Source organism: Callorhinus ursinus, unplaced genomic scaffold (assembly GCF_003265705.2).
Source record: "Callorhinus ursinus isolate GAN/ISIS: 27379988/994484 unplaced genomic scaffold, GSC_fseal_2.0 scaffold3, whole genome shotgun sequence".
Lineage (NCBI taxonomy): Eukaryota > Metazoa > Chordata > Mammalia > Carnivora > Otariidae > Callorhinus > Callorhinus ursinus.
Genome location: NW_027397065.1, coordinates 5,249,142 through 5,276,000, shown reverse-complemented (window position 1 = coordinate 5,276,000; position 26,859 = coordinate 5,249,142). Strand labels below are relative to the sequence as shown.

The following is a 26,859-nucleotide window of genomic DNA, read 5'->3' as shown; positions in this document are numbered from 1 at the left end:
TTATGGAACAAACAAATTTAAGTTTATGCAAGCAGGCTTCTTTTCTTTTGTGGTGGGTTTCTTTTCTGCAGGCTTCTCAGCTGCTGGTTTCTTGGTAGCTGCAATTTTTTTTCCCACCAGAGGCTTCTTCTGCTTCTTCATGCCAACAGCCTCCTTTCCTCTCTTCCCTATCACAGGCTTCTTGCCTGGAACCCCCTTCTCATCTGAGTTGGCTTCCAGCGCTGCTGCTACCTTATCCATCTGGAGTTTGTGATTTTTGCTCCAGTGAAGAATGGTTACTCCGGCTCCTGGTCTTGGCATATGGGTTTAGCCTCAACATGATTCTCAGGTTTTTCTGTGGATTCTACTTCAGGATTCGGCAATGAATCCTCTTGTGTGGTGCTCGGAGGGCTCTTTGGAACTCTGGGCTTTTCAAGATTTTGCTAAGGTCTGTATTGAGCATCTTGTGCCTGAGAAGGTTGTAGTTACTCTTGGGGGAGGCAGCTTTACGCCAAGTGCCATACAGATCATCTAAGCTGCGGGAAGCACTTTCAGTCCAAATGCAGAAACGTCCCACATGCTCTCCAGGAGCAAGTTTCAAAGTGTTCAGTTTGCTTACATTAAGTAGAGTAATTCCAAGGATGTTTCTGAAGGCGTTCATGATATCGTTGTCCTCACTATAGAGGACGCAGGGTCTCCTGGGCTGGATACCACACATTTGGCTCTTGCCATCTCTCATTTGCTCAGAGGCATAGACCTTCTTGCTATCATTCCAGGCCTTAAGTTTTTTAAGAAGCAAAACAGCCTCCTTGGTCTCTTTGTAGCTTTCAGTTTTATCTTCGACCACCAAAACAAGTTCAGGAATTTCCTCACTTTGATCACCTTTAGACATGACCAACGCTGGTAAGGCTGAGGCAGCCAGGGCAGAGCACATGGCATATCGCTTCTGTGTTGTGTTCACTATGCGGTGCCAGTGGTGTTGGGTTTTGGTTGGTGCAAACATGTAACCCCCACGACACACATTTCCAAAAGCACCCTGGCCAGAACTCTGAGTCCTGCTGCCTGGAATTCTAGAAATCTGAGCCCCAAGACTCAGCACTGGTTTGATGACCTGCTAATTCACTGACAGCATAGGGCTGTCTGTTGTTTTTGCACAAGTTGGTGTGAACAAAGTTCACAATACCTAGTCAAATGGGAGCCTTGAACACAGCAGGCAAAGGGACGTTTTTGCCAGAAAACTCCCTCTTTTCGAAGTACACTGATACCACTGGGCAGGCACATGCCTTGGCAGGGAGAGAAAGCCATGCTCCTCTCAACCTCAGTGGCTCCTACAGGAAAAGCTATTTTGATCTTTGGATTTTTTTCCAAATTAGTGTTCTTGTTTTCTTTAGATAAATACCCAGAAGTGGAATTGCTGGATCATAAGGTAGTTCTATTTTTAACTTTTTGAGGAACCTCCATACCATTTTCCAGAGTGGCTGCACCGGCTTGCTTTCCCACCAACAGTGCATTAAGCTTCCCCTTTCTCCATATCTCCATTTGGAACAAACAAATTTAAGTTTATGCAGCAGGCTTCTTTTCTTCTGTAGTGGGTTTCTTTTCTGCAGGCTTCTCAGCTGCTGATTTCTTGGTAGCTGCAATTTTTTTTCCCACCAGAGGCTTCTTCTGCTTCTTCCAACAGAAGGAAACAACAATTGTTATTTCTAGTCTTTTAGATAATAGCCATTCAAATAGGTATGTGGTGATATCTCACCATGGTTTTGGTTTGCATTTCTCTGATTAATGCTGTAGAACATCTTTTCATGTACCTGTTGGCCATCTGTATGGCTTCTTTAGAAAAATGTCTGTCCAGTTCTTCTCATTTTTAATTGGATTTTTTTTTTTTTTTTTTTTTGCTATTGAGTTGTATGTGTTCTTTATCTATTTTGGATATAAGCCTCTTATCAGATATATGATTTACAAACATTTTCTCCCATTCAGGAGGTTGCCTTTTCATTTTGTTGATGGTTTCCTTTGTTGTACAGAAGCTTTATTTATTTTTTTTAAAGATTTTATTTATTTATTTGACAGAGACACAGTGAGAGAGGGAACACAAGAAGGGGGGCAGTGGGAGAGGGAGAAGCAGGGTTTCTGCGGAGGAGGGAGCCCGATGCGGGGCTCGATTCCAGGACCCTGGGACCATGAGCTGAGCCGAAGGCAGAAGCTTTATAGTTCAACGTAGTCTCCCTTGTTTATTTTTGCTTTTGTTGCTTTGTTTTTGGTGTCAGATTCAAAAAATCACTCCCAAGACCTATGTCAGTTTCTTACTGCCTGTGTTTTCTTCAAGGAGCTTTATGGTTTTTGGTCTTTTTTTCTTTTTTAAGATTTTATTCATTTATTTGAGAGAGTGAGCAAACTAGAGAGAAAGAGAGAGCACAAGCAGGAAGAGGAGCAGAGAGAGAGGGAGAAACAGACTCTCTGCTGAGCAGGGAGCCCAACTCGACTTGGACACAGGGCTCAATCCTGGGACTCCAGGATCATGACCTGAGCCAAAAAGGCACATGCTTAACCAACTGAGCCACCCAGGCACCCCTGGTTTTAGGTCTTACATTGATGTTTTTAATCTATTTTGAGTTCACTTTTGTGTATGTTGTAAGATAGTGGGTCAATTTCATTCTTTTGCATGTGGCTGTCCAATATTCCCAACACCATTTATTGAAGGGACTGTCCTTTCTGCATTGCATACTCTTGGCTCCTATGTCATAAATTGATTATATATGCATGGATTTATTTCTGTGCTTTCTATTCTGTTCTATTGATCTATGTGTCTATTTTTATGCCAATGCCATACTGTTTTGATTACCATAGCTTTGTAATATAGTTTGAAATCCGGAAGCATGATGCCTTCAGCTGTGCTTTTTCAAGATTGCTTTGGCTATTTGGAGTCTTTTGTGGTTCCATACAAATTTATAGGATTGCTTGTTCTTTTTCTGTGAAAAAAGCCATCAGAATTTTGATAGCAATTTCACTGAATCTTAGACTGCTTTGGGTAGTATGAATGTTTTTAACAACATTAATTCTTCTTCCAATCCATGAGAATGGAATACCTTTCTATTCATTTTTGTCATCTTCAGTTTCTTTCATCAATGTCTTACAGTTTTCAGTGTATAGGTTTCTCATCTCCTTGGTTAAATTTATTCCTAGGTGTTTTATTCTTTTTGATGAAACTGTAAATGGGTTTTCTTAATTTCTCTTTCTGATAGTTTGTCTCTTTGCTGTTGGTTTGTAGAAACACAACAACTTTTCATGTATTGGTTTTGTATCCTGCAATTTTACTGAATTCAGTAGTTCTAACACTTTTTTTTATTTTAAAATTAAAAAAAAATTTTTTTAATTAACATATAATGTATTATTTGTTTCAGGGTACAGGTCTGTGGTTCATCAGTCTTACACAACACACAGTGCTCACCACAACACATACCCTCGCCAAAGTCCATTACCTAATTACCCCATCTCCCCAACCCCTCCCCTCCAGCAACCCTCAGTTTGTTTCCTATGATTAAGAGTTCTTGTGGTTTGTCTCGCTCTCTGGTTTCCTCTTGGTTCATTTTTTTCCTCTTCTCCCCTATGATCCTCTGCCTTGTTTCTTAAATTCCGCATATCAGTGAGATCATATGATAATTGTCTTCCTCTGATTGATTTCTTTTGCTTAGCATAATACCCTCTAGTTCCACCCACATTGTTATAAATGGCAAAATTTCATTTTTTTTGATGGCTGTGTAATATTTCATTGTGTATATATATATATACATATATACATATGTATATACACATCTTCTTTATCCATTCATCTCTCTATGAACATCTGGGCTCTTTCCATAGTTTGGCTACTGTGGACATTGCTGCTATAAACATTGGGGTGCATGTGCCCCTTCGGATCACTACATTTGTATCTTTGGGGTAAATACTGAATTGTACAATTGCTGGTCATAGGGTAGCTTTATTTTCAACTTTTTGAGGAACCTCCATACTGTTTTCCAGAGTGGCTGCACCAGCTTGCAGTGTAAGAGGGTTCCCCTTTCTCTGCATCCTCACCAACATCTGTCATTTCCTGACTTGTTAATTTTAGCCATTCTGACTGGTGTGAGGTGGTATCTCATTGTGGTTTTGATTTGGATTTCCCTGGTGCCAAGTGATGTGGAGCACTTTTTCATGTGTCTCTTGGCCATAAGACAAACATAAGAACTCTTAATCATAGGAAGCAAACTGAGGGTTGCTGGAGGGGAGAGGGTGGGGAGATGGGGTAACTAGGTGATGGACTTTGGGGAGGGTCTGTGTTGTGGTGAGCACTGTGTGGAGAAATGTCTGTTCATGTCTTCTGCTCATTTCTTGATTGGATTATTTGTTCTTTGGGTGTTGAGTTTGATAAGTTCTTTATAGATTTTGGATACTAGCCCTTTATCTGATTTGTCATTTGCAAATATCTTCTCCCATTCTGTCGGTTGTCTTTTGGTTTTGTTGACTGTTTCCTTGCTGTGCAAAAGCTTTTTATCTTAATGAAGTCCCAATCATTCATTTTTTGCCTGTGTTTCCCTTGCCTTTGGAGACTGTCTAGCAAGAGGTGCTGCAGCTGAGATCCAAGAGGTTGCTGTCTATGTTCTCCTCTAGGATTTTGATGGATTCCTATCTCACATTTAGGTCTTTTTGATGGAGTGTTTAGGGCTTTCTATATATAGTATCACGTCATCTGCAAATAGTGACGACTTCTTCTCTTCCAATTTTGATACCTTTTCTTTTTTTTGCCTAATTGCTATGGCTAGGACTTCTACCACTATGTTGAATAAAAGTGGCAAGAGTGGGCATCCTTGTCTTATGCCTGATCCAGTGTTGACTATGATGTTAGCTATAGGCCTGTCATATACGGTCTTTAATATGTTGAACTATGTTTCCTCTATACCAGCTTTGTTAAGAGTTTTTATCATAAACAGATGTTGAATTTTGTTGAATGCTTTTTCTGCATCTATTGAGAAGATCAATAAATTTTTATCCTTCATTTTGTTAATGTGGTATATCACACTGACTCATTTGCAGATGTTGAACCATCCTTGTATCCCTAGAATGAATCCCACTTGATCATGGTGTATGATCCTTCTAACGTATTATTGAATTTGGTTTGCTAACATTTTGTTGGGGGCTTTTGTATCTATGTCATCAGGGATATTGGATTGTAATTTTCTTTTCTTGTGACAACTTCGTATGGTTTTGGTAATAGGATAATGCTGGGCTTATAAATGAGTTTCGTAGAGTTTCCTCCTCTTCTATTTTTTCTATTAAACCTAAACTTTATTAGGATTTATGCACTGATATTTAGAAGTAATATTGGTCAGAGCCAATAATCCAGGACAGCTAATTTTCTTTTTTTCCCTCTATCTTCCTTCCTTCCTTCCTTTCTTTCTCATAAACATATGAGGAGAGGCTCCACATTATATGTCATCAGGGAAATGCAAATTAAAACAACTAGATACCACTAAACATCAATTAGAATGGCCAAAATCTGGAACACTGACAGCACCAAATGCTGATGAGGATGTGGAGCGAGAAGAAATCTCATTCACTGTTGGTAGAATATAAAATGGTATGGCCACTTGGAAGACATTTTTGGTGGTTTCTTACAAAACTAAACATACTCTTGTCATATGACCCAGGAATCCTGCTTCTTGATACCTTCCCAAATGAACCGAAAACTTATGTCAATACAAAAACCTGCACATAGATGGTTATAGCAGTTTTTTTCATAATTTCCAAAATTTGGAAAATAAACTCTGGAACATCCAGACAGTGGAATATTATTCAGCACTAAAAAGAAATAAGCTATCAAGCCATGAAAAGACATGGAGGAAACTTAAATGCTTATTACTAAGTGAAAAAAACTGATCCAAAAAAGCTGCATACTGTATGACTCCAACTACATGACCTTCTGGAAAAGTCAGAACTATGAAGCCAGTAAAAAAATCAGTGGTTTCCAGGGGTGGGGGTGGTAGTAGGGATGAATAAGTAGAGGATTTTTTAGGACAGTGAAACTACTCTGCATGATACTATAACGATAGTGACATGTTTGTATTTTGTTTGTTTGTTTGTTTTTTGATACATGTTATTATATATTTGTCCCAACCCACAGAATGTAAAACACCAGGAGTGAATCCTAATATAAACTATGGACTCTCGGTGATGATGATGTTTCAAAATGTAGGTTTACCCACTGTAACAAATGTATCACTCTGGTGGGGGTTGCTGCTAATGGGAGAGGCTATGCATGTGTGGGGGCAGGGGTACACATATATATCTATACCGTTCCCTCAATTATGCTGTGAACCTAAAAGTGCTCTAAAAAAATAGTCTTAATAAATTAAAAAAAATGTAAGAGGTCTGTGATTCGGGTCAACATAATAGCGTGTCTGGCAATTATGAGTAAAAATGAACTGGCGCCTGGAGATATGGTCTGAGTTATCATTACAGAGATGGAAGGTAAATTAATAGTATTCTTGCCTTCTTGGTCATGAGCTAATTCGGAAAATATGATAAGGCCTGGATATTCAGCCTTGGCACAGAGATGCTCATCAACACGGTAACTCCATTTTCCGTGGATTGATCTGAGGGAGCCCAAAATACCACATGGGTCATACCACAGCGCATTCGTTTTTCCTCCATTTATTTGATCCAGGCTCAAGATAGATTATTTGCCTGATTTGGTTTACACCTTTGTTTTCCCCATGAAATTTTTTAAGTATACAAGGTGAGGGACCAGGTCTTATTCAGGTGAGTCAATCACTATTTCCTGAAGCAAAGAACCATTCAGAGTAAAGATAAGAAAATTCACTTGGACTCACACACTCCAGGCCTAAAAGAAGCCAGGTTACCTGCCTATTTATAAAAGTGGAATTAATACCACTTCACAAGTTTACAGATATAAAGATGGCCACAAAGTCTCAATGTGTATAGCATTTGTGGAATTACATAGTTACAGAAAAACCACTCTCCTGAAACATTCTCTCAGCAGTAACAATGACAACCCTATTCTGTTTCTTTTGCTAATCTCAATGTGAGTTATTGGCTGTGTGGAGGTGGGAGGTGAGAAGCAGCTGTTCACGTGGGTGGTATACAAGATAATCTTAAAGATTCTCTGGCCCAAATTATTTTTACTCTTTTCTATTTCTTATGCTTGCAAGTCCTATATTTTTAATACTAAGAAAAGCCCTGCTTGAATATGGAATAAAAATAAAAAAGTGATCTGTTTCCAAACTGATAATCACTTGGTCTCTGTGTTCTTGCTACCTCACCACTGCCTATGTTTTTCTCCTCAGCTGCACACCCAGGCAGAAAAGACGGACTTCCTAGATAACAGAGGCTTCCCTCAGAGTGGGAGGACCTGAGTTTCCTTGCTAAAAACTCCAAACAAAGTCTTGAGATCCATTTAACACAATTAAATTCTTGGTGGTGAAGAACTGATCAATAGGGCTGATCCAGGCACAGTGTCCCAGCATAAAGATGCTGTATGTCTTTGGAAGGAGGAAAGTAGATAGACGTGTTTCCTTCCAGTTTGGAAACTGCAGATATTCTATTTTTCTTCCTTTAAATAACTAATTCTCGGATTTGGGGACAGATGATTTTATCCAAATTTCAATTCATAAAGTTTCTCATATGTCTAAGCACTTTCTGCTTTTGACCCAAGAAGTACATGCCATAAAAATCAACAGAATATTTTCTTTAGAATACTAGGAACGCACAGAAATCTCAACAGAGATACTGTTGTACCATATATGTTTTGATAAACAACAATTTTCAAAGCTTTTCTATTTTATTCATCCAAGATTTTAAAAAATAAATCTGAAGAGGCTAGTGACATGAATGGATCTTCTAGGAGGAAAGAGAATATCTATCCCCAGTTTTCAATTATAGAGTGACCATCTATGCAAACATCAACCATGAAAGGATACGAACAAAGGTTTGGGCAATTAAAATGCTACCAGTTACAGCACAAAAGGGATAAGAAGTATGCTTTTGTCTTTTCAATCAATTGCATTTTAGTTATTTGAAAACAAAATATTCCAAAGAACATCTTTCAGTACTATTTTTAGTAGTTCTTCAGAATGTTTTTATGTTTAATTCACAGTTTGTTTTCATATTACCCTGAACACTATTCATTGGGGGTACAGACACAAGAAAGGGACTAAACATATTAATATAATTAATATCTAATCAATAGATATTAACTGATATGTAGGAAAATGAAACATATCAGTTAAATCTATTTATGGCATGAACTAATTTAAAAAGCAACAAGCTTTGGAACGTATGCATAAATAAAACAAAAGCATAACGTAGTCTCTCTTTTTACCATACTTTTAGCAAATGTAGTAAATGAGCATAGAAATATAAAAAATACATAAGCCAGAGATTAATTAGTTGCTTTACAAAAAAGAGGCTTTTATTTTAAGAAAGTCTTTTTACGGAAGTATTTCTGTAAGTATTAATATAGAACTCATTTTATAATTATTTTATACATTACTACCTTTAAAGGATGCTAATAGTTGCCCACCATGAGATATTCTTGTGTTGAGCCAGGAGACAACTTATAAAAAAATTCTTGAATGATACTCAGAAATATTTTAATCCTCATGTGTCTATTTCTTTCAGTGGGAGTGATGATACAAAAAAAACACAAAACAAAACTGTCAAAAGTACCATTTTTCCAAATATGTCACATAAATCATTAATATGAGTTGATTTTATGATGAAAGACTGCAGGTCAGTTTTAAATATAAGAAAACAAGTCACTTGGCCAAGTACTAAATAATGGACATGATACTTGTCACTAACATTCTTTTTTATTTTAAAGTCCTTTTCTGTACTTTTTGTTACTCTTATACCTACTTCTTCCTGTCTCCACTCTGCCTGTCTCTCTGCCCTCTACCTTGTTTCTTCTACTTTCATTCCTTGCAGTCTGTACCCTATGTCTACAGTGATACTCAGTGACATTTCCAACACTGCTTGGTTCTCTGTTAGCATATATTATTATATTTAGATATTAGTAAATTAGTATATATGAGTATATTAGAATATAGCAATATGGACTATGGAACTGCTAGGCTATCCAACTCACTAGGCACATCAAAGGCTTACTATCTATGAAACAAGCAGCTATATCCATATTTTAACTTCTTTGATCTAAAGGAAATTTGATTTGTATTTATTTGATCTAAAGGAAATTTCTCAGAGTTTGACTTTATTTTCAGAGGATCAATCTGAACAATGATTTCAAACTCTGAAAAATAAGCCCTTCCAATACTCCTTAGCTAGACAGATGAATAATTAGCAATCAATAGGTAAGGTGGATGAAGCAGTCAGTTCTCATGACTTCTAGTTACATTTATCTACGACACACCTGAGAATTTGATTTGGTAAATACACAAAGAAAAACATGGGGAATAGTGTTTAACGTAGAAAAGGACTCAAAATAAAGGGAAAATGCAATGTTTTACAGTAAACAAATCTTAAAATAGTGTCTTTTCCTGTCCACAAAATAAGCTGTGTCACAACTTAGCAGGCATAGTCATTGTCGATTTTTCCCTGTCTGCTGTGTTACAATCTATGTTGATTGCAGTCCAAGAATAGGGCATGTATGAACAAGATTGGTGAGTGACAGTGGTCAAATAATACAACTGTCATAGATTTGCAGATGTAGGTTTCCAGATTCCAGTGGCGCCGGCCACTTGTGATGCTACCGTACAACTAGCATCATCACATGTTTATATTGAGGCCGTTTATCTCAAAGACTTTGGCAGCATAGCTAATGCCCCCATAATCCCCCAGGTGGTATGTGAATCAGGTATTTGAATGGTTATTCACTTAGCCCCTCTCGGATTTGTTTGAATTGGATTTTTAAAAAGTAGAATATTAATAATGAAAGTTATATCAATTACTTATAGATTAATAGAACCAAATACGGAGGTAAAACAATAAATGAAGTTAATTTTTTGTTAATCTCTGAGCGAGGACATACAGAAAATACCATATAGTCGTATTTTCTTTTACTTTAACCAATTAAACAAATTGATATTTTTGACTCTTCCCAAAGCTCTGAGTATTGATTGCCTCACATCCCAAGGTGTCAGTTTCTTGCTTACCCTATTATCTCTTCTCCTTGGTCAAGTTTATACTTCCTCAACTGAGTTATAGATGTCTATTTATATAAAAAGACTGTGGATAACCTCACCCTGTTCATTCTCTGCCCTACATTGCTGTAATTTTCCTTTGTGTTTTCTATTTTTTTACTAATCCAGAACACTGGAAAGATAGAAGAGGTACCTGTAGATTTACTTGTATTTTGAGAAAACATTATTTGTACACATGATTTCCAAGTCTAACCACAATGCTAGAACTCTACAGTTCTTTCCCTTAAAAGACTCCAAGAGAAGGGAATGCGGTCCAATTACTTCTATTTACTTATGTGTAATCTGACCAGTTTAAGTGATCAAAATCATACAACTTGTTAGAAACACAAGTAAACCAAAGCCGCAGGCTTCTAGTTCCAGTTCAGTGCCTTGCCCCTTGTCCACTGTCACCTATTTGCTCAAATATATGTGACATTCACTGCACTTACACTATAGATATGGACGCTACTGGAGGAGTTTTCAAACAATCTCAAATTCACACCCAGTTGTTTTTCATATCATAAACAGCAATAGCAATTGAGCTTATAGATAAAGGAGCACTTCACATTACTTTCTTACAACTATTTTTTTTAAGAAGGGGAAGATTTTCTTCGATAATCTCTATTGTTCCTTCTAGTTTTAATATCCTTGGAATTCATGAATCATCCTGGAACATATTGGTATGCAGCAAATGGCAAGAGGCATGCCTTTGTAAATTTAAAATGTTGTGATAGTGCACATTTACGGCTGAAAACATAGAATAAGAATAACCATCACAGTTGAAATGAGTATTTATTCTCCCTTTAATGTTGCTATAGCTCATACTATCCTGCCCCCACTATTTTCCCATTTCATTCCCCATCAATCCATATAACGTGCTCTGTCCATAAATGCCGTGTGGTGGAATCAAAAGAGAATGGGCTTTGGCATATGATAGAAATAGTATTTGAATCCAGGCTGTGTGACTTTGAACTACATACTTAATCTTTTTCTGAGTCTGTTTCTTCCACTTATAATTAGATTACACGAACATAAGTCTGTGGAGGTGGTTTTGAGGATCAGTGATCATAAGTGGAATATGCTTAGCACAGTATTGCGATATAATACTGATAATAATCAGATTCTTCTTATTTTTCTAAAACAAGTATTATGCAGATTTAAAGGGTCGGGGGGGTGGAGAAGGAGGGGGCAGAGAACCCACTATGTCCCTTCAAACATTTTATTGTAAAACTCACTTTCCTCTTTGCTCTTATAATACTCTGCTCTGCTCAAATGCAAGAGACAAATATAGTTCACTGCTATTTTAAAAATTCATTTAAGGCACAGTTTTACTTTGGTTGACTCCAACAGTAGTGCTTATAGTCTCAATTGCAACGGTGTCTGCCTGACTAGCTGAAATATCTTAAGGCACATTTCTTATCTTGCTCTATGTTGCTTATACTTTATCTTATAAATGAGTTCTCATTGGTTTCAGATGAAAGCATGATGGAACAAAATGTTGGATTTAGTTAATGATGTGTAATGGTGGTTAAAATGAAGGCCTAATATCAAGATACACCGAGTAGAGAGAAGAAAAGAAATTGAAGAGAAAATAAAATATGAAAGAAAAGTTAATCTAAGCCAATTAGCAGTATGCTTGATATTCCTGAATTGAAAGCAGGTGGAATGAAGGAAAGGACTATAAAAATTGTGAAAGATGTGGGAATAAAAGGTTTCCTAGGAAAAAATATATTAATTTGTCTTTCATGGTTCCTCTTTTCTAAGATTAAAGTGATTGCACTGAATGCATTTTTAAAAATTGTTTGTGAATGCATTTCTTAAAAAATTATTTTACTAGCAATCAAAGTAATTTATGTTCACTGTAAAAATTTCAGGATATATGGCAAAACAAAGCAGAGAAAACTAAAGTTTTCCCCCAAGATAACCACCATTAACATCTGGTATCTTTTCATCTGTTCTTTTTTTATGCATAATCCATATATAATCTTATTTCTTACAAAATGTGGATGTTAGTATGCAAACAGCTTAAAATAATTCTGGCATGGTTTTTATATATATGTAAAAAGGAGAAAGACTGTATAATGAATACCCATGTGCCATTGACAATTATCAAGATATGGCCATCTTGCTTTGTGTCTACCTTCTGCTATTCTTGCAGTCTTGAGTTATTTTAAAGCAAATCCATTTTATCATTTCATCCATAAACACTTCAGTATTTATCTCTAAAAGATAAGAACTCTTGCACAAAACACCATATCAATCACTAACAAATTAACAACAATTTCTTCGTATCTTCAAAGAGCCACACTATTATTGCTTTTTAATCTGCCTTCTCTTTGACAATATCATGGTCATCCTTTATTCACAATATAAGTCTATTAAATAGAAATGGCGAACTAATTTGTATTGATACATAAGTATATGAGTGCCTATTTTCCTATGTTTCACCCAAATTGGATCTTATCATTCTTTCCTTTTTGAAGATTTTATTTATTTATTTATTTATTTTGTAAAGAGAGCGTGCATATGTGCCAGCTGAGGGAGGGGTAGAGGGGGAGGGAAAGTGAAAGAGAATCTCAAGCAGACTCCATCCTGGGTGCAGAGCCTGAGGCAGGGCTGGATCTCACCACCCTGAGATCATGACTTGAGCGGAAACCAAGAGTCAGATGATTAACTGATGGAGCCACCCAGGTGCCACGGATCTTACCATTCTTTTAATCGTTGTCAATTTATTAGATTAAAACCGTAAGCATTTTTTTAAAGATTTTGTTTATTTATTTGACAGAGAGAGACACAGTGAGAGAGGGAACACAAGCAGGGGGAGTGGGAGAGGGAGAAGCAGGCTTCCCGCTGAGCAGGGAGCCTGATGCGGGGCTCGATCCCAGGACCCCGGGATTACGACCTGAGCCAAAGGCAGACACCCAACGACTGAGCCACCCAGCATTTTGTTCATATGTTTATTATTCACTTATACTTTTATGAATTGCTTATTCATGCTTTTACTTCGTTACTATTGAAGTTTTGTTTTTTCTTATTGATTTGTAAGAGTTCTTCACAAGCCTGTATATGTTCTCAGATTATTCATACTGGCTAGTATTGCCATAATTTTACCTTGTGTTTTCTATTTATTTACTAAACTAGGACACTGGAGAGAAACAATATGCACCTGTGTATTATTTATATTGTGGGAAAACACTTATTTTTCCAGATACCTTCCAAGCCTAGTTGCAATGCCCCCTTCCCTGTTTCACAATGGATATTAACTCTTTGTCATATATATTGCAAATATTGCAAATATCTTCTCATTGTCATTTATTTTTCTCCTTTGCTTACAGTAGTAAAATTTCCTTATCTCAAGATAAACGTAAATAGTGCTAATTTTCTTCCTATATTTTTATCATTTCATTTTCTATTTTAAAACCTTGACTCAGTCTCAAATTATTGTAATATGAGGCATGAATTTGTTATAAATTTACCTTCATCCCAAATTGCTAGCTACTTGGTCCACTGCATTTGAGTAGACCATTTTTTTCCCAATGACTCTATATGCCTTCTTTGTCACTTAAGTTACACATTGAATAATTTTAAAATATACACTGTATGTTTAAAAAATATATATGTGTGAGCTATATATGTGTGTGTGGCGCATATATATATATATATATATATATATAACATATATATATATATATAAAATAGTAAAAGCAGGGACCTAAGCAATGGGATGTTTTAACTGAGAGTAGAAAAAAGGCAGTCTACATAGGGTGTAGTGCTTCACTGGCATCTAGGAAATAAGAGGAAACTCTAAATATTTTTAAAGAACAAACAATGAAAAATTGTGTAAATGAAATAAAATGATACCTGTGAATTGCAAATTTTTCCCATTTTAGGTTTGCTGAGGACTTATCAGACAACAAACCTAGCTTTTCCCAAGTTTACCTCTGTGTACCATCCCATACTATACCTTTTACTTATTTAACATTTATTTAGCCCCACTATGTGCCAGGCATTTTGCTAGGAGCTAGTTATACAAAAAAGAATATGATTTAGTCCATGCCCTTAAGGAGTTCATACTTTCATTGGCTGCACTTTTTTATATTTTGTTGTAATTATCTGTTTATGGGCCTAAATCTCTTCCCAGACTATGACCTTCTGCAGAACAGTGTCCATGGTTTATTCATATTCTAATCCCTAGTGTTTAGAATAATTCCTGACACATAGTAGCTGCTGATCAATGAATATTTGTTGAATTCCCTGGGAGCAGAATCCCATTATTTCCAGGGTCATTTCTACCCGTACTCATCTGCCAAGAGGTGATAAGCATTTATTGTTGCAAATGAGTGAGTTTTTCTCCTACGCTCAGGCTGTGCCACACAACTTTCTTTGTCTCCTACAAATCCACTCTCTGTCCTTCACCCGTCCCCTCTCTCCCACACCAGGGCTGCCCTGTTTCCATTACATCAGTGATTTCCAACTCCCCAGCCTTTTCCCTCTGAGGTTTTCTCAGGCCGGGTGTGTTCCTCCACAGAAAGTCTGTAGTCTTGGGGTGCCTGGGTGGCTCAGTCGTTAAGCGTCTGCCTTCGGCTCAGGTCCTGATCCCAGGGTCCTGGGATCGAGCCCCGCATCGGGCTCCCTGCTCCGCAGGGAATTTGCTTCTCCCTCTCCCACTCCCCCTGCTTGTGTTCCCTCTCTCGCTGTGTCTCTCTCTGTCAAATAAATAAATAAAATCTTTAAAAAAAGAAAAAGAAAAAAGTCTGCAGTCTTCCCAAACTGGCCTGTTGTGTGATACACTCTTCTCTTCTTTTGGCTTCCAGTGACTTCCTTCCTTCATCCTTCTAAGTCTGTGGTGGTGGCTGACTGGCAGCTAATAGCCCTGGGTTCCTGATAATCTTTTGGGGTTTCAATATATGCCCTATCCACTCCTTTTGGAATAATCTTTTTGTAAATAAAACCTCTTCACATTATACTGTTTTAAGTGTGTCATCTATTTGTTGTTTTTTTTTTTCAGTATCTTCTTCTTATTATTATTACTGCTACTGCTTTTTCTGGAGAATATACGCATGTTGGGGTAGGAGGGGAAAGATACGTAGGGTAGAAGTAAGGTTGTGCACATGCAGGAAAACAGTTTTCTGTTTGAAGGATTCCAATAGCTTGAAAAGTAGTTCCAAAGATTGAAGTATACTCTGGCAGAAGGATCAGCGAAAATAAGAGAGGTAAAACTTGAATACCTCTAAAAATAAATGGGCTCAGAAGGTGCAGTGATCAACTGGTGAGTCACACTGAGCTGTGTTAATTATTTATTTTTTATTTATCTTATCCCAACATTAACTATGCCTGTCTTGGGACGCTCAATGGTTTTTTTGTTTCTTGACAAGTTTCCAAGAAAGCCTATGTGCCATTATTTATCTAAAGGTGATAACTGCCCATCCCAAACAAAGAATTCTATTCTACATGCATTAGTTGAGTTACAAAAGCCCCACCAAGCTTCATGGGATCATGGTCTAAAACTTTCAGGAGTAATTACTAAAGGTCTCCAAAAGGATATAATTCACTGATCTAATGTTTATTTTCCTTGTTTCTTATGGTGCATTGAGTAGTGCTCATTTTCTTCAAAAGCACAGACTCCAAGGGAATAAATTATACCCTGTTCTTTTGGTCACTTGACTCACAATTCTGGTGGATCATTCATTGAGTGCTTGCTACTGTGTTTATCATACATTATAGATAAGGGGATATGGAGATAAAAATATGCTAGACATTTATACTTATTTCATTTATGCTTTCACTCAACAGGCTTTCATGAGAACTAATTAAATAATAGATGTAATGATAGTTAGGCACAGAGGAATTCTAAATGAATAAGACATGTCTCATTTTTCTCAAGGTACTTAAGCAAAGATTGATGGGCTGTGAAAATGAATTTCATTAAAGGTAAAGGCACTTTCCCTTTCTGTTACAAAGATACAGGAAGAACTACTTTACCTTCATTGTGAGCTTTGCAAAGTGGCTGTTGTGGGAGTAGCTCCAAGGACCTCACGGAGATTGTCTCCAAATTGTGCATGGTTCCTGGTGTTTTTGATGGTGATGAATCTGTATGAATTAACCTCCTCTACATTCTGAGACTTTCCTTTCAGTAGTAATATTTTCATAATGTATCACAGTTGCAAAACTCATCTCTAGTGTTGCAAGTTCAGACAAGATAAACTGCAGGTTTGATTTTTGTTTTGGTCGAAGGAAGATCTATATTATAGAAAGCCCTTAACCGTGCAGAACCGAGGAAGGCATGAGACTTTTCTTTGGTGTAGAAGCTGTTAATGGAACTGCAATAGGTACTTGATGTCACTCACCCCAACGTCTTGATATTGAAGTGATTTTTCTATATATTAGATGCATTTATTTGAAGCACTAGTACTATTTCATCATTTCCCCCTGAATAAACTTTAGTAGGAAGATGGCATGTGCTGGGAAACTAGTAACTCTTGCTTTTAAGTTACTATTTAATTCATGACTTTGCTATTACTCTTGTCTCCTTGCATTTCCTCATGGCACTCTGTTTCATTAATAATAGAAAGGTCTCTAGTTTTAACACACTTCATTTTTATGCACTGAAGTCCTTTCGCTGGCATTTGCTGATATTCCTCCCGAGCTGCTTCTATCTCTGATGATACCATTGTGCTTTGAAACAATATTTTTTTTCAGAAACGATAAAGGAACATTTTTAAAAATTCTGTATTAGGAGGAATATTTAGTCTTTATGCAGCTTCTGAAAACCAAATAATAGATTTTAAATAAGTTCTGTTTAGTAGTACCTACAGGTTGCTCTAGATACAAGAGTGCTGGCGGTCTCAGGGAGTTATGTCTTCTGTGTCCTGTCACTTAGAGCCCTGACAAGGCCCTGCAAACGTGCAGTGCTACCCAGGCACAGGTTCCTATGTTCTACAAATAAAAAGCGAGTAAATACTAATAAGAAGCAGCCTTGGACTGTAATTGTGAATGAAAGCAAGAAAGTAATACTGATGCTCAGGAGAAAACGTAGTAAGAGCTTTAAGATTTAAAATTCCAATTAACAGTTGTTTGTCCATATTATGAGAAGCAAAAGTATTTCCATTTGCCTTCTTACCTAAGACAGTCCTATTCCTGACATGTTGAGAGCTTAGATTACTTAGAGAATGATCTAAAGCACATTTCAAAGAGTCAATGATTTTCTACGAAGGCTGTATTATCTTTTCTGTGAAGATCAGGGATGTGTATCAGAAAATTAGATTAATTACGGAAATTTTGTCTTATTTTATTTTATATACTACAAAATCGTTCTCTTATTTAAAATATTGAAGGTAGTCCTGAATATACAATATGCACCCAAGGGAGCTACTTTCTTTCTTCTTAAAGACTCCATAGAAGGGGATTCCCTTTCCTTGCCCTGCATAATACTGAAACTGCTACTTGACTCATATAAGGATTCAAGCAAAGTAAAAGGACCACACGCATACAAAAATCAGCCTCATTACGTTTTCTATTTTATAAATGTTAGGAGTAAGTAAAATGTCAAGCGTTTGTTAAAAAGCTATCCTTGAATTTAAGTGTTTTCAATTGATGGTATTAAATATTAGCAATTAAAGCCTAAGTGTCCCTCAAAAGCACCAGGCAAATCTTGTTTTTAACGACAGGGAGACAAAGCTTGGTTTTTTTTTTTTTTTTTTTTCAATCTGGTTCTTAAATTAACTTGGCTCCAGAAATCAAACTGTTTTAAACCATTATCAATAATTAACTAAAAAACGATGTTCTACATTTTTGAAGGTACACATAGTTTTTTTCCAAAGCATTAGCTTTAATTTCAGGAGAGTAGTCTTTAAAGAGAGAAGCCAAATGCATCTTTAAAAAGCTAAAGATATGATTTCCTCTCTCTCATTAATATGCTCTTGGCACTGAAAAACACATCTTATTTAAATAACTTCTTACTAATGGCCTCCACAAAACTCCCATCTAGCCACATTCTTTCTGTATGTCTCTGTCAATTCATGGTTATATACTATACGAGTCAGTTTTTATTTACAAAGCTAGAAATTTTTTAATGTGAGAAATATGTTTATCTCTGAGAATTTATATTTTGGACTGTGCTCTCAATTTTTCTTACAGGATTGCCTTGCTTTTCCATCTTAAAGAAAAAGCCTCTTTAAAAATTGGAAAATTATTATTTTGTGATAAAATGAATAATTAGTAATCTAATGTTCCAGATTTTACTAGCTAGTGGCTGTAAAATAGGATCATGCTTTCTTTCAATTCCCCAGTGACTGTAGCTTGAGCACCTACCAACCTACTCACTGCAATTAAGACTTCTGTACTTCCGAGAGTTTTCCCAGGCCCTGCCTCACCCCTGCTCAGGACCAGGTGGCCTCCTCATTACACTGCTGCCCTTGCTGTTCGTCCCGCTCGAGAGACCACTAAACACACGGGCTCAGCTCTCCTGTCCTCCAAGAATGACAGCTACCACCACTGCCTTTCTGACCCCACACAAGCCTGATGCCTGCTCTCCTCCCTCTGAAATAGGAAACAGACGTCTCCCCAACTCCCCACAGTACAATTGAGACTGGGTTAAAATGATAAGTAGACTTTATGAAAGGTTTTGGCATCATGGAAGGAAAGTTGGTAACAAAGATGCTAACTCGCTATTGCTCTACAAGTGGTTACTCCGAGAGCAGACAGGACCTCAGATCTCTTATTGGTCCAGCTTCAGGCAGGCCGACAGCTCAGCAGGAACGTCCCAGCGTATGCATGACCCGGCCCTGTCCACAGTCCGAGGCCTAAAGTGAAGGTGCCATTAACCCCGGTCTAAGGCCCCAAATCCTCATTTCTGGCATCAGATTGGAACTCATCCAGGATGACTGACACTGGGAAGATACATTCTCTTCAAGGAAAACTTCCACACCTAGCCACAAAGCTGTGATCTCGCCTCAGGAACTTGTAACACCATAGCTCAAAGAGGTTTTTCTGCCTTCAGTAATGCCTTATTTGAATGCAATCATCCAAGTTGGCCTTAACAGGTCCAACTTTCTAGTAGCATGAACTGGAATTAGAATTGGGCTAATAAGACCTCTTCATGTCCTCTCTAGCCTTGTTTCACATTTCAAATACTCAGATGAGACAGACAACTCTGCATATATGCAGACATTGATATTTATAGTACGACTCAAATCCAGTTTGCCAAAAGAAACATTTTCTAAAGGACACCCATAAAAGCTCTTCTAAAAAATTCCCCAATTTATACCATTCAATGTTAATTTCCCATTCTGAAACACTGACTTTGCAGTTTTTTTCACTGGGTTCAGGGTCTTCCTCCAAACAATGAGTCAGTACTCCTCTGGTTTTCCCTAGGAACAAAGTGACAGGCTTCCTCCAGTACTCCACCCAAGAATGTAGGGCTTTTTTGTAACTTTGGAGGTAGCACATTAGGGGGTCTTATAGGGACGGTTAACAGCAGAGATAGCAGTGTGAAGAGAAGGCCACCAAGTTTTTAAAAATCTCGAGTTTTAGAATCCAGAGTACCCTATAAAATAACTACTCTAAAATCCAGTGGCTGCCTCAGAACAACAATTTTTTTATTTCCAGGAGTCTCTGTTGGGCAAGCCCGGACTCCAGAGTCTGGGCTCTGAGCTACAGGCTATGCGTTGGGTTCAGACCTGCTACAGCTATCTCATTTGGGAGCCTGGGCTAGAGTGGCTAGTGAGGCCTGTTCTTCTCCTGGCAGATCCCCAGAGTTCAAAGGGCCACTCAAGTGTACGAACACATTCAAGCTTATGCTTGAGTCATCATCGGTCAAAGAAAGATACACAGCCAAGCCCAGGGTTAAGGGATGGGGAAGTTCACGTAATCCTCTTGTCCACAAAGTTGTGGTAAGGGTGTGGATGCGCAGTTCGACCACACAGGAACACCAGTTTTGTCCGCTAATTCAATCTCCTTTCCTGGACCACCACAGACTTTACCTAGCTACTCTTTCTTTTGTGTCTGGCCTTGCTCCATGTCCTCAGTAGTTAGTTATAACTGATTTGGTCACCCCTCTGCTTAAGTCAATAGTTCCATTTTAGGAGAAAATTTAAACTTTTTTAGCAAAAACAATGAGTTCATCCTGGTTAGTTGTATGGCATGCTTCATTTCTGTTATTTGTGCTCTCTCTCTTTCCCTTTCTGTCTCTCTCTCCCCACTGCTGACCTTCTAAAGCTCCTGTTACTTCTCTGAACGCCTAAATTTTTTTCAAGGCTTGTGGTTTTGTGTATGTTATTTCTTCTTGCAGAAATTCATTTTATTTATTCGGCAAACATGTATTAAACGCCTGTGCTGTGCCAGGTGCCCAGAAAGATAAGAGACACACTGGAGAACAAAATAAAATGTGTCCATCCCTCAGAGAGCTTACAGGAGAGGGAGGGAATGCACCCTCCCCGCCGCCCCCCCCACCCCTTCTTTGCCACAGTGAACATGCAGTATTTTTAGGGGGGAGTTTTGATCCCCTATGCCTTCCTCTGTTTTTCCCAGGGGGAGTTAAATTCTTCCTTTTTAATGGTCTCATACTACTTTGCATTAGTGCAGTTAGGTAATATTTTGAAATACAACTAATGCTTTTCTTCTTTCTGTAGTCCCCCTCTTTCCCTCCTCCCTATCCTTTGCCCAGGACAGTTTTGGGACAAGAAACCCCCCTCTGCCCACAAAAAAACCCCACATGAAACTCTTGAGGACATTTTAATAGGTGACTGTAGGAAAAATAACAAGACAAAATGGTGTGCCACTGGAGGTGAAGGATCCAGCAGAAAGCAGAGAGAACATAGGCCTTGTCTCCCAGATGAAAAGGATTTTGCCTGCCCGGGCAACGGAGGGAGAGAAAGAGATCTGTGCGTTGGGGGCAGAGAGGGCGAGGTCTCTACTCTTTCTGGTAGTGCCCTGAGCATGACGGCGTCAGTCCTAAGAATCACAACAATGATAGCACTGGTAATAATAGCGGCTACCTGTTACTGGACACTTACCATGGGCCAGGCATTGTGACTGGACTTTGAGTTACCTCATTTTGCCCTCACAACTCTGTAAGGTATGTAACAGGCACACCCTTACTTTACAGGTGGAAATCTGAAGGTTAGGAAATAGAAAAAAAAATTTGCCTGAGGTCATGAGATATGGCATGCTCAGGGTATGAATTTAAGGGATGCCAAAGTTGGCCTTCTTAAACAATTCGTGATTCTGCCTCCCTGTTGCGAAGCCACCAAACCAGTTGCCTGAGGAACTTAGGCAGAGAAAGCCAGCGGAAGCCCTGTAAAAATGTCTTGTCTCTCAGGACACAGAGGTTGGCAAGCAGCCCTGAGCCCAAAGAGTCCTACAGACAGGGCAAACAACAAGCAATAACCAGAGGCAGGTGCTCCCTCCTTCCTCCCCTATTCCAATGACCCGGGTAAGAGGATTGGATTAAAAGAACCAAGAATTACCAACGTCAAATTTTCCACTAGCTTGGGAGATGAGGGCGCGGTGTAAAAAATAATTAAGCATAATTATAGAAAATAATAAATATATTTCTTGTACATACAAGTTTGTAAAATGAGATTTATATCCATTACATAGATTATCTCTATTCTCTCTCTCAACATTTTGCAATACAATTGGAGTGCTTCCTGTAGATTACAAGTAAGTAGAAGTTAGGAAATTTCTTTGACTTTGTTATGGATACGCAGTAGAGTGCCAGGCTACCATTGGTCGAGGGATCATTGAAATATCCTTAATAAGATTTCTCCATTACTCTATTTTTGCTCCCACTAAGTTCTGCTCACTTAAAATGTTGAAGTCTTAATTGTGAATATAAAGTTCATTAACACAAATAGCTTAATAGCTTAGGCCTCAAATGATCTTGCTCTTATAAGTGTATTTCCTTTCTTTTAACGCCTTTCTTTATTCTTTTTTAAAAAAGATTTTATTTATTTATTTGAGATATATAGAGAGAGAGAGCGAGAAAGCACAAACAGAAGGAGTGACAGAAGGAGAGGGAGAAGCAGACTCTCCACTGAGCAGGGAGCCCGATGTGGGACTCGATCCCAGGACCCTGGGATCATGACCTGAGCCGAAGGCAGACGCTTAACCAACTGAGCCCCCCAGGTGCCCTACCCCTTTCTTCATTCTTAAGATAGTTTTTTGAGGATATATCAGAGAATGTAACATGAAAATATTTTAGACAAAATGTTCATTACCCACAGTCTGTACTTTCTAAGGGCAAAGGGAACTTACACACTGTAATGACAGTAGCTGCAGAATTCATCAAGAAAACAGTGTTGATGAAGAGGAAGAGGAAGTGCATTCTCCATGGAGGAATGATGCCAGAGAGAAGTGTGACAGATGACTCAGCAGAAGGTCTTACTACTACTGTCAAGGGCCAGAGAGCTGAGTACTGTCACCTGAGGGGAAAGCCAGCCAAGGAATCAAGGTTGCTCCTAGTACTGAAGCAACTTCCTGTAAATCAGAGCTAACGCTGGTATGTGTGGTGACACTAGCTACCCAGTTAGTTGCTGCCCTTCTTAGTCACTTCCTTCCTATTCCTCCACTTCTTTGTGGTCCTGTGAGCTCACCAACTCTACAGTCCCACTGACCTCAAGGAGAGGTTTCTTTTCTCTTGAGTAAATATCAGTGTTTACAGCTTCTATTTGAATTCATGGAGAACGATTATGTCAGCAACACCAGGGTACGTGCATACACTTTCAAGTCCGAACTAAAACTGTAAGGCACTTGAGGAAAAGCCTGGGTTCTTATGCTCATTCCTTCATTCACTCACAGACCGTTCGGTCACGACCTATGGTTTACTACGTGTTGGACTCTGGTTGCTGGGACTCACACATTCGCTGGGGAGATGGAGATGTGAATAAATTCTATGCGTGATACTTGCTATGGGCACCAGAACACAGGCATTCTCCAGATCCAAGAGAGCACAGAAGGGGGAAGGCAGTCCAGAAAACAGAGGAGGATTTCTAGACTTTGAGCTCAATCCCGACGGATGATGAGCAGTTTGCCAACCAGCTCAGAGAAGAGACGGCACCCAGGAAAAAAGAAGAGCATTTCTGAAGGCCCAGCATCATGAAGGTGCACCGTGTAATTTCACATGTCAGGGTGGGGTGTGAAAAGAGAAGAGGGGAGTTGAGATAGGGAAGAAAGCAAGGCTGTAATTGGCTTTGGGTGCTGTACTTTACAACTTAGAGATTGTTACAGATTTTACTAGTAGAGTTAGTTTTTAATGGCAACTAGTAATTCTGTTGGCCCACTGGGGCTGATGTCAATGCACTATTTCTCTCCACTGACGGCAATTGGCACTAGTGATAGGGCAGGAATGGCTGAATCCAGCAGGGACAAAACCAAGTAGGGTGCAGAGCTGGCCAGGGTCTGCTGCATAGATTGGCACATGATGGGTGCCTGTGAACGTCCTCGACTTCCTGGAGATCGGTATGTGCGCATACAGCGATATTCGGTTCTATAATTGGTATAAAGAAAAGTGGGCTGGGGTGGAGTATAAATCTTGGAGCTCACTCGGGTACTAGAAATTCTTAATTACGCCTCTGCTCACAATTACACACACAGAGTTGCCCTTCAGGTTCCTGTGGGACATGAGTAATAGCTATAATATGTGGATGTATCTCTGACCCAACCCTTCCTTAGTAAATGGGGGGAGTACCTCAGTTCAAGAGAAAAAGAGAAGCATTAGAAGAACTGGTGTGAGCGATAAAATCCTTAAGAAAAAGTCCTTGTTGGTTTTCCTCAAAGGCTTAATCCGCCCGCCCCGCCCCGCCCCCCGGCAAAATTAGTCAGTGTGGCAGAGTGGTTCAGGGCAAGCTTTGGAGGTAGATCACTCTAGGCTCTTATTCTGACTCTATCAATTAACAGCTGTGGGACCTGTGGCAAGTCAGGTGACATCTCTTAACCTAATTTCTCAACTGTAAACTGGGCATAATAGGACCTATGTCGAGAATAAGAATAATCAAACAAGGTAATCTGGAAAAGTAGTAGCACAATGCCTGTTGCAGTAATCACAAACTAAATTGGTCTTTGTCAGGGTTTTCCAATAAAGGATCTCTTTGGATGTGAAACACATTGGTCACAGCCTTTTCTTTTAAGGTAAACTTTTCTTGCCTATTCCCAAATGCATTATGTCCTGTTCATGTCACATCATAAACCTCTGTCTCTCCTCTCTCTTCTAATGCTTGCTGTTAGGAGCCACAAGGCCCTATTCCCCTCCCATCTCCTCCCACCTTTTTCTTAAATAAACTCTACATCCAACCTGGGGCTTGAACTCACAGCCTCAAGATCAAGACTTGCATGCTCTACTGATTGAGCTTCGATTCTTCAGTAATCATGTCAAGCAGTATTTTTTGAGCTGTGGAATAACACACTAACAATTAATTTGACTATATTTTTTTTGTCTGCTCGTAGGAACTTGCTCAGGGTTGAAGAAAATCTGAGATCTTCTCTCACTCTAAGTTGACTCCTTAGTCAATGAAAACCGGAAAACTAAAAACTGAAAGTCACTGGGTACGGGATAGCAACTCATTTAAATAATCTTTATACGGCTAAATATTATTTCTTACACTAAAAAACTTGACATTAGAGTGACAATATTGGAAATTCTGGGCTAGTTATATCTCAGTGAAGATTATTTGCATTCAAACTTGAAATCAGGAAGGCTTTTCCAAATAACCAAGAAAAAGCCATCACCTGCAAGAGATAAGTTTTGCATAATGATAATTTAGCACATAGAAGATGGGATTTTGAATGAAAAGTCTAGGTTAAAAGATCATGCAGTCTCAGGCATCATTTTGGTTTCCTATTAACTTACTGTGTTTTAGTTCTCTCATCTAAAATAGCATCAACAAATTCTTACTTTCCTTTGTTTATAGATCAATTTACCTATCTATGTCTCGCATATGTGAGAATGGTCTGTGTTCCTTGGAGGAAAGCTACGATTTAAATTCAGGGTGTTATTCCTGAAAATGGTAAAAGCCCTGAAGCAGGAATATGCACACCGACCTGCGTGCTGCAGTTGGCAGCCTTGAGGATTCCTGTATGTTTCATTCTCAAGTCATAAAGCTGACAGGTGGGCCCTCAGGTGCACCAGACAGGTGGAAAGGGTTGTTATTATTTGGGGACGGCATGGACCATGTCATACGTAACATGCTGTAGATAAAGACCTAGAAAAGCATATTAGGTTCTTATTGCCATCCTTGAGGGTCTCGGTGTTATTCATAACAGAACTACCGGAGTGTAGCATCTGAGGCATTTTCTACGGCAAATCAAAATAGAACAGCCAGTACGATGCGTATGTGGACAGAAGGAGTAATAAGAACTGGTAGGGCCTGTTCCACTCTTCCTTCCTGTGAAATCTGATCTATAGTATCTTTTCTATTGTTTTCTGGCACAAATCTAAATTCTTTGTATCGAACAGTGTCTTAAAATTCTGGACTTTGGGTTCCTTATAAGCAGTTACGTGGTTTTCATTTTCTCATGACTCAGTTCAGCCAATCTCCCAACCTGTGTAAATATCTTCAGCTTTGTGTTGAAATCTTTGTTTTGCTTTGCAAGCCCAATATTATCTTGTAGCAGGTGCAGATTCTGTGTTTTCTGAGTTCTTAACGAACTTAAATCCCCAGTGGAGATATTTGTCATTCCTTGCATACCATTGTTCTGATAATGATGCTTATAAAACACAGAGAGACCTTTTCCTAGATTCCATGGCTAAGCATATGTTTCAAGAAAGGCCAATGATCATCAGGAAATGTGGAAATGCCTACGAGTTTTTATAGATATATGTGTGTGTCTTTGAGTAAGTTTGCTAGAGATAAAAGCCATTTTATTTACTGCAACCCTTTGCCTTCGGTGCAGTTCACACAAAGTGTGTCACACCGTGAAATTGTTATATATGACCTTTTCTTTGCTGCTGGAGTCATTTAGTTGTTAAAACATAATTTAAGATAATTACTGGAAATGGGCATGATCAGAGAAGTGTTCCAGGGCAACTTTGCAAATAAATACAGAACATTTATAAGCATACTTTTTAAAACCAGTTTCCTAGACGCTACTTAAGAGGTATCTGGGTGAGGGAAAAACGAAACTGGTATTGTCTAGCATTCATGTAGCGTGCATCATAATTTTCCGGAAGCAAGCATCTGGAAATAACAGAATGGTGCACTGATGTCTCTCTCTCTCTCTCTCTCTCTCTCTCTCTCTGTCTCTTTCTCTCTCTGTAGTTGACAGAAGGAATGACTGGGGATGGAATCTCTGAGGTCAATGACTGTCATGTTAATAAGGTTACCTTTAGGATACCTTGCAACCTGCTAGATACAGTGACAAATTCTGTCTTTACAACTTTCTCTTGAACATTTAGAAAGTTGCATGCCTGGGGCACCTGGGTGGCTCAGTCTCTAAAGCTTCTGCCTTTGGCTCAGGTTATGATCCCAGGGTCCTGGGATGGAGCCCTGTGTCAGGCTCCCTGCTCAGCGGGAAGCCTGCTTCTCCCTCTCCCACTCCTCCTGCTTGTGTTCCTTCTCTCGCTGTGTCTCTCTTTGTCGAATAAATAAATAAAATCTTAAAAAAAAAAAAGCAGGACATGAAGGTGTCCTTAAGACTTCTTAGGCTGCCTGTAAATCAGTATTCGTTGGTGCTCCCAGGGACCCGGATTCTCTAA

The 26,859-nt window shown here is 38.7% G+C and overlaps 1 pseudogene; it reads right to left on the bottom strand.

The window, feature by feature from the left end:
- On the bottom strand, positions 1–23,639 carry LOC112819854 (large ribosomal subunit protein uL4 pseudogene; annotated as a pseudogene).
- Positions 23,640–26,859: the final 3,220 nt, after the last annotated feature.